The sequence below is a fragment of the Cygnus olor genome, chromosome 12, assembly GCF_009769625.2.
Source record: "Cygnus olor isolate bCygOlo1 chromosome 12, bCygOlo1.pri.v2, whole genome shotgun sequence".
Taxonomy (NCBI): Eukaryota; Metazoa; Chordata; class Aves; order Anseriformes; family Anatidae; genus Cygnus; species Cygnus olor.
The window spans coordinates 14108220-14122993 of NC_049180.1; the positions used below are offsets into that span (position 1 = coordinate 14108220).

General features: G+C 39.8%; 1 long non-coding RNA gene across 1 annotated transcript; it reads right to left on the reverse strand.

Moving 5' to 3' along the window:
* Positions 1-338: 338 nt before the first annotated feature.
* LOC121076475 lies at positions 339-3430 on the reverse strand. The gene is made up of 3 exons (XR_005823533.1): positions 3270-3430; positions 1517-1608; positions 339-560 (listed from the first exon to the last, which is right to left on the reverse strand). It is a non-coding gene; the product is annotated as an uncharacterized LOC121076475 (long non-coding RNA).
* Positions 3431-14774: the final 11344 nt, after the last annotated feature.

Consider the following 14774-nt stretch of genomic DNA (forward strand, 5'->3'; position numbering starts at 1 on the left):
AAAAAAGAGGGAAAAGTGGTTCTATATATGTATGTATATATGTACTACTTTCTGGAAGTGAGGTACTAAATAGAGACTTTGCTTCTGAAATAAAGTAGCTGTAAATTACAATGATGGAATGAATCCTGTGCTAACACTCCCCTCACCCCCAAGTCAACAAGAAAGACACAGGTTTTGGCCCTGTAACAAGATATAATATAGTGAACTCCAGACCACGCAGCATAAGCCAAGATAAGTTAGGATAAAACCAGCCTCATGAAACTCCAAGAGTTGTTCAACACAGAACTATACAAGCTTTTATTTTTTACAGTACTCAAACATATGCCATTGTCACTTACCATATTGGCATTTTGATCAGTTTTCATTTAGAGAGTTTGTAGATTTGTTCTCCCCTGAGATCCTGAAGTATGTATGCTTCTTCCCATATTTGAAGTGCAGATGTATGTTTTGAGATTAAGTACTTCCTTTTCAAGGAGGCAACAAAACAGAATAGGATATCAACAAACTCTTGGTGGCACAGCACACTGTTCTACCAGTGGCTGCACTAAACACTGCTGCTCCTGCAGAAGGTAGAGAGGAAAGCACGCTATTATTACACAACTAATAAATACCAGCAGGCATTATGTAGCAGAAATATTATCTGAGCTTAAACTTTCATACGTTTAATATGATGCACTTTGAGACAAGGAGAAAAGCCCTAGCTAATCCTGTCTCAGGAAGACAATAACAGTTAAATTTACAATTAAAAAGCTACATGCTGCAAAGAAGGTAAGAAAGTTCCAGCAAAAAGTTAATATTTTTCTATTTTACATATCACAGCCACTTTTCCCTACTACAAGACTGAGCTTACAGAAACCCTACAACATTCCGGTTCCGATATCAAAACTGTTCAGTTAACTGTTATCAGTACTGTTTATGCAGAGTGATAAAGCATCCTCTTCTGATTTCAAAATATATATACGACAAGTTATTCCAAACATAACTAATTAGTTTATTACTGATACTAAAGCATTTATTAGAAAGTTCAACGTACATTTTACATTACAGCATTTATTATTAGCTCCACCTTTTACTTCTCAACTACTAGAAATGCTTGTCTTTGTATTGTTTGTAAATGCACAAAAACAATTAAACACCAGTATTTTTACAAACAGGTGACTTAATCATGAAGCCCTAATTTCAGAGATTACACCCTTGCTGACATGTATATCAGTAGAATCTGTACCTGGAGAACCACAAAATGTTTTTTTCAAAATGACCTCAAACCAAACTTAAGAGCCTGTCATAAGGCATTCTCAGTCCAACAGGCAGAAGTTGCTAATATTTCAAACTTCAAAATTTTACATCAGAATGATAACCAAGAAAATCAAAACCTTTTTCACAACAGCTGCTTAGCATTACTTTGAAGATTATTAACTCAAATGTTGCCACAGAAAGAAAGGTTTTGTCTCACCCTATACAATTGCACAACATTTACTGCAGGAGGATTAGACGTTACTGTACCAAACACTGTTACCTAAGGCTTGATTTCAGCTCCTGTGAGTTCCCTCTTTGGCAGCTCCACAGAAAAGGGTTATGCATGCTAGACGCCCACCACGAGCCAGAGAACTGAAATAAAGAAAGAGGAACACTCAGCAGAAGATTCAGATCCAAGTACGCTCTCACAGACATCACTAATATATAATTCCAGGTTAGTTTCAAGAATTATTTAACCCATACTTGATCTTGTCCTATAAGCCTATCAGAAACAAAATCAAGAAATATTCAATTAATTTATTTAAAAATTAAGTCAGCACTGCAGTTAAAGTGAAGAAGCCTTGGCATGGAGGGGAAGCAAGCTTAACATCGCCTTTGTGCTTGTTCAGCGAATTAAATCTCATTGCACACATTTGGACCCACTTTGAACAATCTCAGCACAAAGACCATTACTACAGACTGCTTTCCACTGCCTAGTCCTAGGAAAGGACTCTCAGAACGGGGCTGGAGGATAAACCATAAGCAGCACAAACAGCCCAGTTCCATCTGCCCACCTTCCCTCCACTGCTTGCTCATTCTACCCACTCCCTGCCCCTCAGCTGTGCCAACACACTGTGGTGATGGTCAAATAGGATCAAAACACTTTTGAGAAAGAAAAACTTTTAAAGTGCCATAAAAACTGGCTTCTTCCTCAATCCAATCTGCTTTGCCTGCTAATCCACCTTGCCTCGTGGCTCCAATCACTGTATCAGTCATCATAGCACAAATTAGGTTCTTGCTCTGCTTTTTTATCTCCTGATTAATATTTCATTGCTTCCAATTTGATTAAGAATAGTGAAAGAGCAAGACAGCTCAAGAAAATCAATAGTTATGTGGAAAAAACAGCCTTGAAGCTTTGTCTGAAGGCTCCTATGAGCAGACTTGACTCATTTCACTGCCACCAAATGACGGAGCAGGGCAGGCCAGGGAGCACAGCCAGGGTCAGCTGAGAGTCCAGACCACCCCACAAGCTCATGGTGACGAGGAAGGTCCAAGGTTGAGAGAGGAATGTCCAGGGAGACAAAGAACTAAATCACATCAGTACAACTACCCTAATATTGAAACTCATCTTTCCACATCAAAAATAAGCATATTCAGGAAAACAAGGTTCCTTTGCTCCTCTTGCTGCTTCCTGTATGGATAAATAAGTGAATTCCATCTCTGTGGTTATTAGCCTGAATTGCTCATAAGCACTACTGTTCACTCTAAGCTTTCAGTAGTTATTATATACATACATATATGTGTACGAAATAACTAGCATCTAACTTAGGCTCTCAGGCCCTAATTGAAGGGCCAGTGAAATCAGCAGTCTTTTCATTCAATTAGATAGTCTCATACCTCAATATACTTAACACAGCTAAAAGGAGAAAATGGAAGAAATTAGTAGGAATTATTAAAGGAATAACTACACCGGGGAATAGAGCATGCTGGAGGTGGCTTCAGGAACAACTTGTGATATTTAACATTTTATTCAGCCAAACCAAACTGAACTGCCTCCAGAACAGCTCTGGATCTAATGGAAAAATTTGGCTATGACGCTATGCGTCAAGATCAGTTTATCCCGTGTTCATCCCATGTCACTCAGAGCCAGTTTTCTTTTGCATGGAATAGGATCTCTGTTTGGTCCTTTCTGCTCTCCTGCCAGTGCTCTGACCAGTGTAATCTCTGTTATTTTTGGTTTTAAAAAAATTAAAATAGAAATTGGACACTGGCAGCTCTGAAATATGGACTCAAGGTACAGGTAGAAGAGTTACCTGAATCATAGGATCTAGGTCCCATTTGCTGTAAACAGCAGGTTAGCACTGACTACTTCATCACACCACACTCATAAGAGGAAAGCAAAACCTAGCCTCTTGTTGCAGAACATTTGATCTTTCTCTGGGCAAGAGGAGACTGAATTTAGTTGTGTAGCTTCCTGTAATAAAACATAGAAAACGAAGTTCCCACAAGTTTCTCATTGATATGTCCTTTAGACAAAGCAGTTGGAGAGAGCACATGACAAGGCTACCAAACACTAACCTCTCAATCATTCTCGAGAGAGAGAAAATGGGAGAAAATGCCTCAAGCCTCATGTGAGGATGAACTGTTCCCTATCACCTTGGCTGACCCTCTGCACTGCTTCTGGCACAATGAATTCCTATGGCTCCACTATGCCACTGGTGCCTCGAATAATCTCTCTTTTCCAGTAGCAATATACAGGGTGTGCAAGTTAGTGGTGGTAGCAGCAGTGCCATGGGACGCACAGCTTGGAGTACCAGAGCAAAATCTTCTCACAGGCATTCACTCTGAGACCCAAACATTTTAAAATGTCCCAGATTCATTTCTGTTCCTTCTGGGACTTTTCTTTTGCTCTTCTGAACCTTTAAATAGGGTGTAAATCCAAGGGACAACGTTAACTCTTTGTGAAGACACACAGTGTAACACTGGTTGGCAATTTTCTGCTCTCAAGGAGAACACTCCTCCACCTCCATCAGAATACCCTCAAGAGGGCCAAGATACTTGCTTGCCTTTGAAAGGGAAATGGAAGGGCATACAAAAGTCCACATTCCTAGAGAGACCAAAAACTTTATTAATTTGTATTTACAGGAGATAGAAAAAGTTCATTAATCAACACTTAAACACTCACTTCGTCTCATTAGAGAGAAAAAAAAAAAGGTTTCACTCTATCATTTATATCCCAGTGCAGGTGTTACAGGCAGAAAAGGCAGGTGTTACAGGCAGAAAAGAGATATCTTATTTCCACTGGATTCTTCAACCATGATTCATATGACAGCACTGCTGCCAGGCACATGTTTTAATAAAAATGGAAAACAAGTTAGCCTGAGAATGGCTGTGTCTGTTCTGGGTTCAGATAAGCTTGAGTGACTTTTCTTCAAAGGGTAGCTTTAAATGATCTCTGCCTTTTGTTTAGAGAAAATCAGTAACCAGCTTCTTAAACTTCTAGTCTACTAACTTGAACACAGTATTATATGGAGATGTATTTGTACCTGCCAGTGACTGGTGAAATCACAGATTTTTGATATAGAAGAGTTTTAAACCTTCATTCTATATGAGACAGTCCCTTTAAAGAAGATGCAAAGATATTTTGAAACATAAAATCCATTAGGCGAAAAAGCTGTTTTCCCACATCATGCAAACATTTAAATAACTTTAACTGAAATTCCTATCTCTGCTCAGACTGGCTCGTCTTTCTTTCTCCATCCTCCTCTTAGCAAATATCCATTTATTTAGGAATTGCGTTTACTGTCCAATAAATATTTACTGTACTGGAAGCTAAAATACTCCCAGATTAGTGTGCTGAGCTAAATAACAGTCAATGTCCTCATTGTTTTCAAAGATCAGTGTCCAAATACAAGTACTTCAGAATTAAGTTGAGGACATACTAATAACAATGTGGATGAAGGAAATGTGGAGAAAAAAGCTTCCTGCAGAAATTTAGATAATGAAAAAGGTAACTTAAGTCTGTCTATCCAAGCCAGTGTTAGATAACTGGAGGCAAGTGGTTGGGGGAAAAAGGGGAAAAACAAAAACAAAACAAACAAAAAAAAAACACTTAGTTTTCTTGTTCCAAGGCATTCCAAAACCATTCATCCTTGGAACAGTCCAAATAACAAATCCCCCTTGTACAAAATTTTTCTGGCATTCTGGTCCAGATCTGCTTCTGCTCTCTCAGCTCCGACTGACAGCTCTTTCATGATTTACATTTCTCTAGCCCCTCACATTGCTAAACATCTGACTTCTATTTACAAAAGCAAACTCTTAGTGATTTTTTCTACCTGCTGGAATGCATCAGGGCACTGAGAACACCAAGAGACCCTAATTGCTCTCATCAACTTCATCTGGAGCCTCCACCCCACATCACCCCACTGGCCCAGGAACTGCACTTAAGCTCCAGGCCTCGTTACTGGTCTTTGTCTGAACTGTGCTTGGTTTAGTGCCTTACTGGCTCTGTATCGATCTCAGACCTACCTCCTTGATTATGGCTTGTCTTATGATCATCAGACCTCCTCTGCCAACCTTGTTCAGATGCTGCAGGATTGTCATCTTTGTTGGTGAGGACACTGCTCCTACCTTCTGACCTTCCCTTGCAGAACAGCTCACTCCTGTTCCTCTGTGATAGCAAGCTGGTGAATAAATTATAAATAACATAAGTTGTTACGAAGGGGCTGAGAGGAAAAATAATGGAGGTCTCCTAAAGGAAAGGGAGCTGAGGAAAAGATGTAACCACAAATTTCGCTGTGTAACTTGAGCAATGAGAACAGGAAGAACCTACCCAGGGCCACCGATTTGCTTGTTGGTGTAACTAAAGCCAGATGTAGAGTCCTTTGGAGGGCTCTGCTCTATGCAATCACAATTCCAGCTATCCAAGACACACCTGCTGCTAGATTATGAGAGGAAGCAGTTGCTTAATAAACCATTTGAATCTGAACAGTAGAGTTTCTAGATCCGTTAGGAAACTGTTATTTTACTATGGTTCTGTATTACTCAGTTTGGCCCTCTTTTCCACTAATGCACAATGTAAATTTTAAAGTGCTTTTCTAATGTCACTGCATTTACTTATCTGTAATAGGTCAGGACACACTGTTAGTTCCATATGTATGTGTAAAATGTCACTTACAAACGTTAAACATGTAATCTTTCACTGTATGTATTGTTCTTTAACTGCCATCCTTTCAAGCAGTCTCCAAAAATCACTTTCCAGCACGTGGGCTTTATCACCAGAATTTAATTGCTTCCTGCAAGCCAGAACATAAAGGATATAAAGGGATATTGTCCTGTAATTAAAATAAATAAATAAATAAATCCTTCTAGTTTATAATTTAGGCATGTAGCAACTTGCAGACAACAGGTAAACTCAAAAAAAACCTGTCCAAAGTAGCTTAAATAAGGCTGTCCATAGATGCACTTTGTTACTAGTGCTTACAGCTCACAGCATGAATTTAGCGTGTTAAATACACATGTGATCTTAACCACAATGCCAGTGCAGACTTTCTCCCATCCAATATGATACGCACAGGATACCACAAAGACTGAAATGTAGGCTGGTTTCAAAGCAAAACACCACAAGCTCCAAACAGGAATAAAAAGGTCATTTCTGTGCTAAATAACATCACTGAGTTGAGTAGTCCCAGTATGCTTACTGCGGATTGAAAAATAACGTAATGATGTATCAAACTTCACCCCAAGACTTCTCTACCATAATTTCTTATGGTTTCTGAAAGTTGCCTTCAGATCCTGCCCAGAGCCTACCCAGAAACCAGAAGAGGAATTAAACAGTGATTCATTCCCAGTTCCAAGAACCATCCCACATACTGTTCCTAGGTAATGAATATAGAGAAAATTGTACAGTCCATAGAAAATAGGAGAAACTGAACACCGTGACCCACACAACGGTTGAAGGAATTAAGATTGCTCATTCCAGAAAGGAAGGCGTTGAAGCATGATAATGAACTTAAAAACATAAAAGGCTGCTGCAGAGCTCTGCGCAGCGCAGACGAGGCAGGACGTGGTGCTGTAGAAATACCATAAAGATCTAAGCGGGACAAGTCAACACAGCAGGCTAGGAAGACCTAAAAGAAATACCCTTCCATAAATGTCTGAATTGATAAGAGTAATCTTGGGAGGGTAAAGGAAGAAAATCTTTCAGGCTGGGAAAACTCAATGACAAGACGAGTCTTGGTGACAGCCTAGCTATTGTATTCATTCTGCAACAAGAATTAGTAACTGAGAACCTAGAGACACGTCTAAACATAAAGGCGTTTCTGTGACAAACAGAACAGAAAGATCTCCACAGGGATGTGGATAAAATGCCTTGCAGAAGTAGGGAGAACACCGAGCCCTGATTTTACTGTGAAGGTGGTTGAGCAGTGGAACAGAACAGGTTGTGCAGAGAAGCTGTGGAGTCTCCATCCTTGGATAGGTTTAAAACCTAACCAGACATGGCTCTGAGCAACCTGCTCTAGCTGACTATGCTTTAAGGGGGTAAGAAAGGGGGAATGGACTAGATGCTCTCCAGAGGTCCCTTTCCACCTCAACTATACTGTTCAATCACACTGAATTGAACACAGTATTAAATTATCCACAAGTAAATTTCAGCCAGGCTCTCATCTGGATAGAAGACAGAAATAAAAAGGTAGACTTTTATTCCCTAAGAAATGGTGGTAGATAATTTTGTACATGAATCATAACGAAAAATGCAGCAGAAAATCGAGGCATTTGGGCCTCCCATGTACACACCACTGGAGAGAAGGTTTGGAAGAACTTCTGAAGATGCACCACAGAGAATGATCAGGAGGGTGGACAACCAGAAAGTCACTGGAGTCAAAGGAGCTGGAGGTTTCAAAACAGTGTCAGCAGGGTCAGGGATCTTGAGGATGAAGTACCACTCTTGACCAAGAGTTCATTGCAAACTTTGGCAGGAACAACTATCAACTGAAAAAATAGCTCACATTTTTTGCCTTACTTAAGCAGTGACTAAAATATTAAAACAATGCTTTATTAATTAAAAAAAAATCACTGATCTTTTGTAACTCAAATTATTCCTACATGCAAGTTTTTGCATAGAGTTTCTGAAAGCACATAAGTCACTTGGATGCTTTCCCAAAGCTCATCTCTCCATTGCATGTATCGTCAGTACTGCAGACAGCTGAACATTTAATCTCGTCCAGACGTTCCTGGCTAATAGAAACTGTGATTGTGGCACTTCTCAGGTGCAACTCACATGAAAACACTGGCAGGTTTTTGTGCGTTTTTCCATTCCTGACTAAATCTTACTATGTTACTGCTGCTCTCCAGCCTGTGTTATTAATGGTGTGCCATCTTTCATAACTTACATAAGTTATATAAAGGATTCCACAGCTCTTGCCTGATAGCATCAGGTGGGAATTTATCCAAGGAGCTTAGTTTCTTAAATAATTAGGAACAGAACAGACTATAATGGAACAATATAAGGGACTTTAATGCCAGGGAAGAGTGCCAAAACCCCTCTGCGCTCTTAACATGAGCACAAAGAATGCTCATGTTAAGATTTTCTCAGACAGTTTGGTTTTATTTATTAACTGCAGGAATTTTTTTCTCATGCCAACACTGATTTGTGATCATAATATGCAAAAATCTACAATCTAAAATCTGGTAAAGTTCCAGGAAAAAGTTGTACAAGCTCTGTGGTAAAGTTCTTATTGATGAAACCAATATTCAGTCCTTCTTTAAAAATGTTCAGCTAGCACTGAATTCAGCAGGGTCTGGAATGACTGGAGTTTACCCTCAGTATCCATTGGAGAACTGCAGCCAGCGTGGACAGATGTTTCCTAAAGCTTTGCTTTTATACTTTTCTGCACTTTCACTTGTATCTCAGCTTGAAAAATAGCTTGCACTGGCTTTTCAGAGAGCCTGAGGACTCACGACACCAAACAGAGCAGAAAACAGTTAGCTACAAAGAGAAGAGTGAGCTTGTGACTTGCTTTGAAATGAAGAGCTAAGGATGTAAGAATCCAGAAGTCCCTGTTGCAAAATATGGCCTAAAACTCTGAAGTAGCAATTAATCTAATCAGTCACACGAAGGCTGTTTTGCTTGGTGGGCTGAGCATGGGGTGCTGAGAGGCCCAGAGTAGCTGAATCTCAGGAGAGATTGGTCTCACAACATACCTCCCAAATTTGGGGCAGGCAATTAATTCTACAGCCCTCCTAAGGCAGATGAGGTTAAGGACACATGTACTGGGTCGGAGCCAGAGTGCTCAGCACTATATAATCGAACCCAGAAATGTGTTTTAATACTAACCTGGCTCAGTTGTGATTGGAGATAATCTCTGCATAAAAATGGATTTGGACCCTGCTAGCTGTTTGGCAGAGGTGAAATGCTTCTCTAGACAACACCCATCGGTTTTAGTGAGGCTCCGCCACTTGGGTCTTGCAACCCAAATTCTGGTTTTAAATCCTTTTCGCATTGTTCTCTAGGAACAAAGGAGGGTAACAAAACTCTTATATTTGCAACTGTACTCTGCTTTTGGCAGGTTTTTTCAGGTCACTGGAGTCTTGCCCTGCCTCCCCCCCCGCCCTCTCTCCTAGGTCTATGCATCCTGACTGACCTCAGTGCAGTCTTTAACATTTTAAAAATTATAATCACTGGGTCCCTGTTCTTTTCCTTTGCTTATCCCTTGATCACTGTTCTTACAGGATTATGCTTGGGAACAGAGAGATCTGGTTCTGTGCTTTCATTATTGTTCCTTTTAATGGATAAAGGTCATTCATTGCACTTTTCTATTGAGGAAGATCACCACATTTCCAAAAGCCTTCTAAAACCATGATTAAACTGATAAATAACCCTGATAATACTCCAAAATTACTGAAGCACAAAGGGTTCACTTTTTTTAGGACAGAACAAAAATACCGATTTACAGAGTTGAATCTAAAGTTACTAATGAATCCTTCCGTTTAAATAGGAAAAAAAAAGTCCAGACAAAAAGCCACGTTTCTTCACTGCTCAATAGTTTGCACTGGGTGAAATTATTTCTTATCTTGACAAGCAACCTGAAAAACTTTCAGATATTGAGTCAACATCATCAGATCTGTCTTCCCATTTTGGGCTTGCTCTATTCCACCTCACTTCAGAAAGGCGCTGAAACATTGCAGTGATCTGTAAGATGATCAATGGGGTGAAATGGATAAGTACCCTTAAAAGGCCTAATACATAGGGAGTAACTGAATTGAGAATTTATGGCACCTGAGCTCTTTGCTATTAACTTATCATTTAATATTTAGTGTGTACAAAGAGAAGGAGGGCTTTTTTGCATTAATCATTTACAATATGCAATTTTCATAACCAGAATTATTTGATTTGAAAGGCAAGATGTTGTGCACATAGTTTTTCCCTTATTAATATTTTTCAAAATGCTCAAAAGGGTATCACTAATTTGTCCTGAACTTTCTTCACATGTCCCATTTACTACTGCTGCTGCTGTGCATTTTTAAATAGGATAGAGCAAAAAATTTGTATGTGAAAAGAACTCTCTTGCCTGAAACCCTAGAAGACTGATGCTCTTCCAGATTATATTTGCTGTTTTGCACAATCACCTTTAGGCCTAATACATTTTTCTGCACAAAGTGTAGCTTTCTGTATAGAAGATGTAGTTTGGCTACACCTGAAAATGCTGGTATGTTAAACCTAAAATGGTTCAAGCACCTGTGATAAGATGAATTTCCATCAAATCCAAGAAAGGTCTGCCTGATATCTGCCTATGTTCCTCATCCAGTACTCCAGGTCTGTGTCTCTTTCCCTCTTAGCAGCTCTCACCAGCATCATTTTTAACCCTCTGAAGCATACACCTCCCTGACAGACTTCTAGACTTCTCCAAAACAGACCTGTCAGCTGGAGTCTCCCCAACATTATGACCTGAAGTGCTCCAGGATCAGGCACCAGGTATGTGCATGACTCCCTTAGTGCCTTAGCAGACCAAGCAGCCCCATGCTGTGTAGGTCAATTATAGGCGCACCCCCAGGGCACATTTGAGGATCTCCAGCATGGAACTGGGAGCCTGAGCTTTTTGGGTTCCCTGTTTTCAATGAGACACACAAACCTGAGCTGACTTCTCTGTAAAATCAATTCTTGTCAACTCTCTAGGTGTTGAGTGAAAGACATGATGTGAAAATAGCTCCCTTTATCTCCGTGAGTTTCCCATGAAACTGTCAAGACTAAGTTTTCCTAAGATTCTGCAGCTGTTTGGAGTACAAGCTGTGTGTATATAGCTCATCTGGTGCTTCTTCTCTGTTTCCAAGGAACAAAAAAGTCAGGAAAAATGTTTATTTGCTTGAAATCCCAATAATTCTTGTAAATGGGAAATCCTTTCGGTCAGACCTGTCAGCCACGGGGCAACATTTATCCAAGTGATGCAACAGTGACCTCTGCTGTACAGCTGCTGCTGCTGTTTTGTATTTGTTCTGCTAAATTAAACTTGTTGTTAATATCCTTACAGATAAGTCAAAACAACAATTCTTTCAACAGCAAGAATATTTGCCTCAAGGGAAGAGCGTTCCCCTTTATACTAACGGGAGAGCTTCAAACCACAGAACATTTTTCAAGTTACTGGCACGAACATATCACAACTTAGTTTTAATGCTTTCACTAGATAACAAAACCATTATTAGCATTAAATGACCCTTGAACTACCCTCATGAAAATATTCCTGTAATTTGTCTGGGAAGGAACCTGAGGCACAAGCCACTGGGTGACTTGCCCACAGTCACACCCAAAATCACCAGCAGAGGAATCGAGGTTAGAGGAACTCAGGATTTCAAGCCCTGCTCTTTAATCACAAGATCATCCCTCCCTCTGCAGTATCAGCAGAATATCAACCAGCTATAAGTGGTACTTGTCACGCCTGTATGTTATTCTCCACACCATCCACGTGACATGGAAAAGCAACGCAAACTAGAACAAAGACAGGACACTTGTTTTCAGCTATTGCCTCTTTGATTACAGGAGAGCACAAAGCTCATAGACCACTCCTAAGCTTCTTGGTTTGATCTCACTGAAGCACTAAGCAACCAAAAATTCTGCCAAGTCAACAGCAGCAACATGTAAAAACCTCTGTCCTTGCCCTTCCCTTGCACCTCTAACTCTTCTCTCTCCATTCAGTCCTCTGGGACTGGTTCCTGTAACAGCCCAGCAACCAAACAAGTTAAAGGTGGTACAGGGTGTTGCTGTGCGATCCCACACTGCCGCAGCGTGGTGAGACAAGGCTGGAGCAAGCAGCCAACTTTCACTCAATCCCTCCAGCCATAAGCAAAAGTTTTCTGGCAGTGTAGTGAAGTAATTAGTCATTTACCACTGCCAGTGACTTCAGTTCAGCTTGTAATAACAGGAGTAAAAACATTTCTAAAGGAGAAATAAAAATAGATAAAATACTCTGAAATCAAATTTCAGTCTCAGCTGTGCAAAGACAGTGAGTGAATGTGGTAAGCTGGTTTGCTGGTAGTGTCAGTGGAACACTGAAGCCGGCTGTGGATTGACACTGCAGCTACGGATCTCCTCAGAAGAGCATGGGAGGGTACGACTTATAAAATCTGAGGGTTTGGACCTCTAAAATTTTACTACTGAGCATCCAGGAATGATATGATCCCTATATATTCTTCTCTATCGGGACATTATGGAAGAAAATACAAGTTTTTTAAAAGAACGTAAAAATGAAGGCTAGACTATACTGTTTTGCTGACCAGATGCAGCTGTTCTCAAAATACTTAACACACAAATTCCAGAAGTTCTGTTGAGAAGAATGTCACAAACTGCTCGGTCCCCGAACCAGGTTTTGCTGAAAGAAAGAATGAAAAACTACGATATATACTGAATGACAAGCAAAAAAGCCCAGTCACCTTGCCATGGAGTAAAGGTATGTAGAAGTGTCTAATCAGATGGGCTGACTACAGGCTACTTAGTTATGACAATTTAAAAAGAACTAGATGTAGTAAAACTTATCCCAACAGCTCATTTTTACATAATCTGGCTGTATTTTCATTGGTGCTACGTATACACGTCTCCGTGGTGTTTCAGATTGAGACCTCTGTATATCTTTGAGCTTCTTCTCCTATTTCCTATATTGCATTTGAAAACTTCACCTAAGTAAAGTACCTCTTCTAAAAGGCATCTAGTTATTGTCTGAATAAATCAAATGGCAGACACTGAACTCCCATGCCTGATTGTTTTCTCCCCTGACTGATCACACCTGGTGTTAAAAAGGTGCACCTCTGTCCCACATTGCCTCTTTCTGTCTCCAGCCATTTGTTCATTACAGTGTCCCTTTTTTTCATAAAAGCACATCTGCCCATCCTCCCTCCTCATTGAAGAACTTATGGCCTGCAAAGAAGTAATTTCTCCATCCCTTTTTGATAAGTGAAACATACAACAGTCTCTACTGTCCTGCTGCAAGGTATTTTCTGCAGTGCTCAAGCTTTCCCGTGAATTACTTAGCTCTTGCCAGTTTTTCAGCATTCTTTAGGAGACCTGCTGAAGCTGTGTGCAAACTCCCATCTCACTAGTGCACTCTGTACAAACGTCACTGCCCTGTTTCTATCTCCCCTTCCTGCATTTCATTTTTGGAGGTACTGCTCTCCGGGAGTCTCATTTTCTGGGCTGGCTCACTTTTTGCTCCATGGTGCATTAGTTTCATTCAGCCCTACCTTTATGAAAAATGCACTTTGCTGGAATGAGCCCAGCAAGCAAACAATCCAGATTTCTTCTCTGTTGCCCTTTAATAGTCCACCATTCTTTGCATCAGTCACAAGTTTATTATATTTCACATTTACTCTCAGATTATGGTAAGGGTCTTGGGTCTCCTACAAGCCCTGTGAGGCGCTACTAGAGAAACATCCAATAAATGTCAGTTCTCTCCAGCTATGTTCTTAGATTTTCCCATAAAGTAGCATATCGACTTCATCTCTACTTAATGTTTGTAAAAAATGTTACAACTTTTTTATTTGAAATGCCATGGCAGACTAAAGGTTTTCACAAAACTGTTCTAGCTATGCAGCTGCCCCCTGAAACTACAATCTCCAAGAATTAAGTTAATTTTCTCCTAAATAAATATTTTCTATCAAAATGTCAGCTGACAATATATTCTGATTCTTTCTCAGCTGAACTTTGTCCACACTTTCCAGTGATTTAACTCAAAACTTATGTCAAGCAAACTCATCTGTAGTTACATCTTCATTTGCTCCTTGAATCCTGGCACAAAGACCAATGCTGTTTTGGTTTCACAGAATTCTGCAAGTTTTACAAAACATTTAATGCCTGCAAAATATTTCATGTTTGAGCCAAGTAATATAATCCAAATTCATACTTGTACAACGCTTTGTACTTCTGTCATCTTGGCACTACATTTGTAACATTCCTCAGGGCTAAGTGTAAAAATATCCCAGAAAGCTGGGATAAATAGATTATGTTACCAATACCCAGCAAATGCATACTCTGTACCAGTAAGTATGTACATTCACTTAGCATTCCTGAATGTTTTCCTCTAAATTAGATTCAAATGTGTCTACCAAAATTGCTAGATCCATGGAGTATTTGCCTATTGTGACTGATGTGATATCATCCCCCCTCTAGAAGCAATATGGAAGTTGTTACATTTTCAACTTATTTTATCTTTAGTTGATAAATTCAATAAGTTTTGTCTAGTTGACTTTTTGAAACAAACAAACAAACAAAAAAAATACACTAAATCTTTCTGGAGAAAGAATGGATTACCACCACTACTGTAAAAAAAGTACTT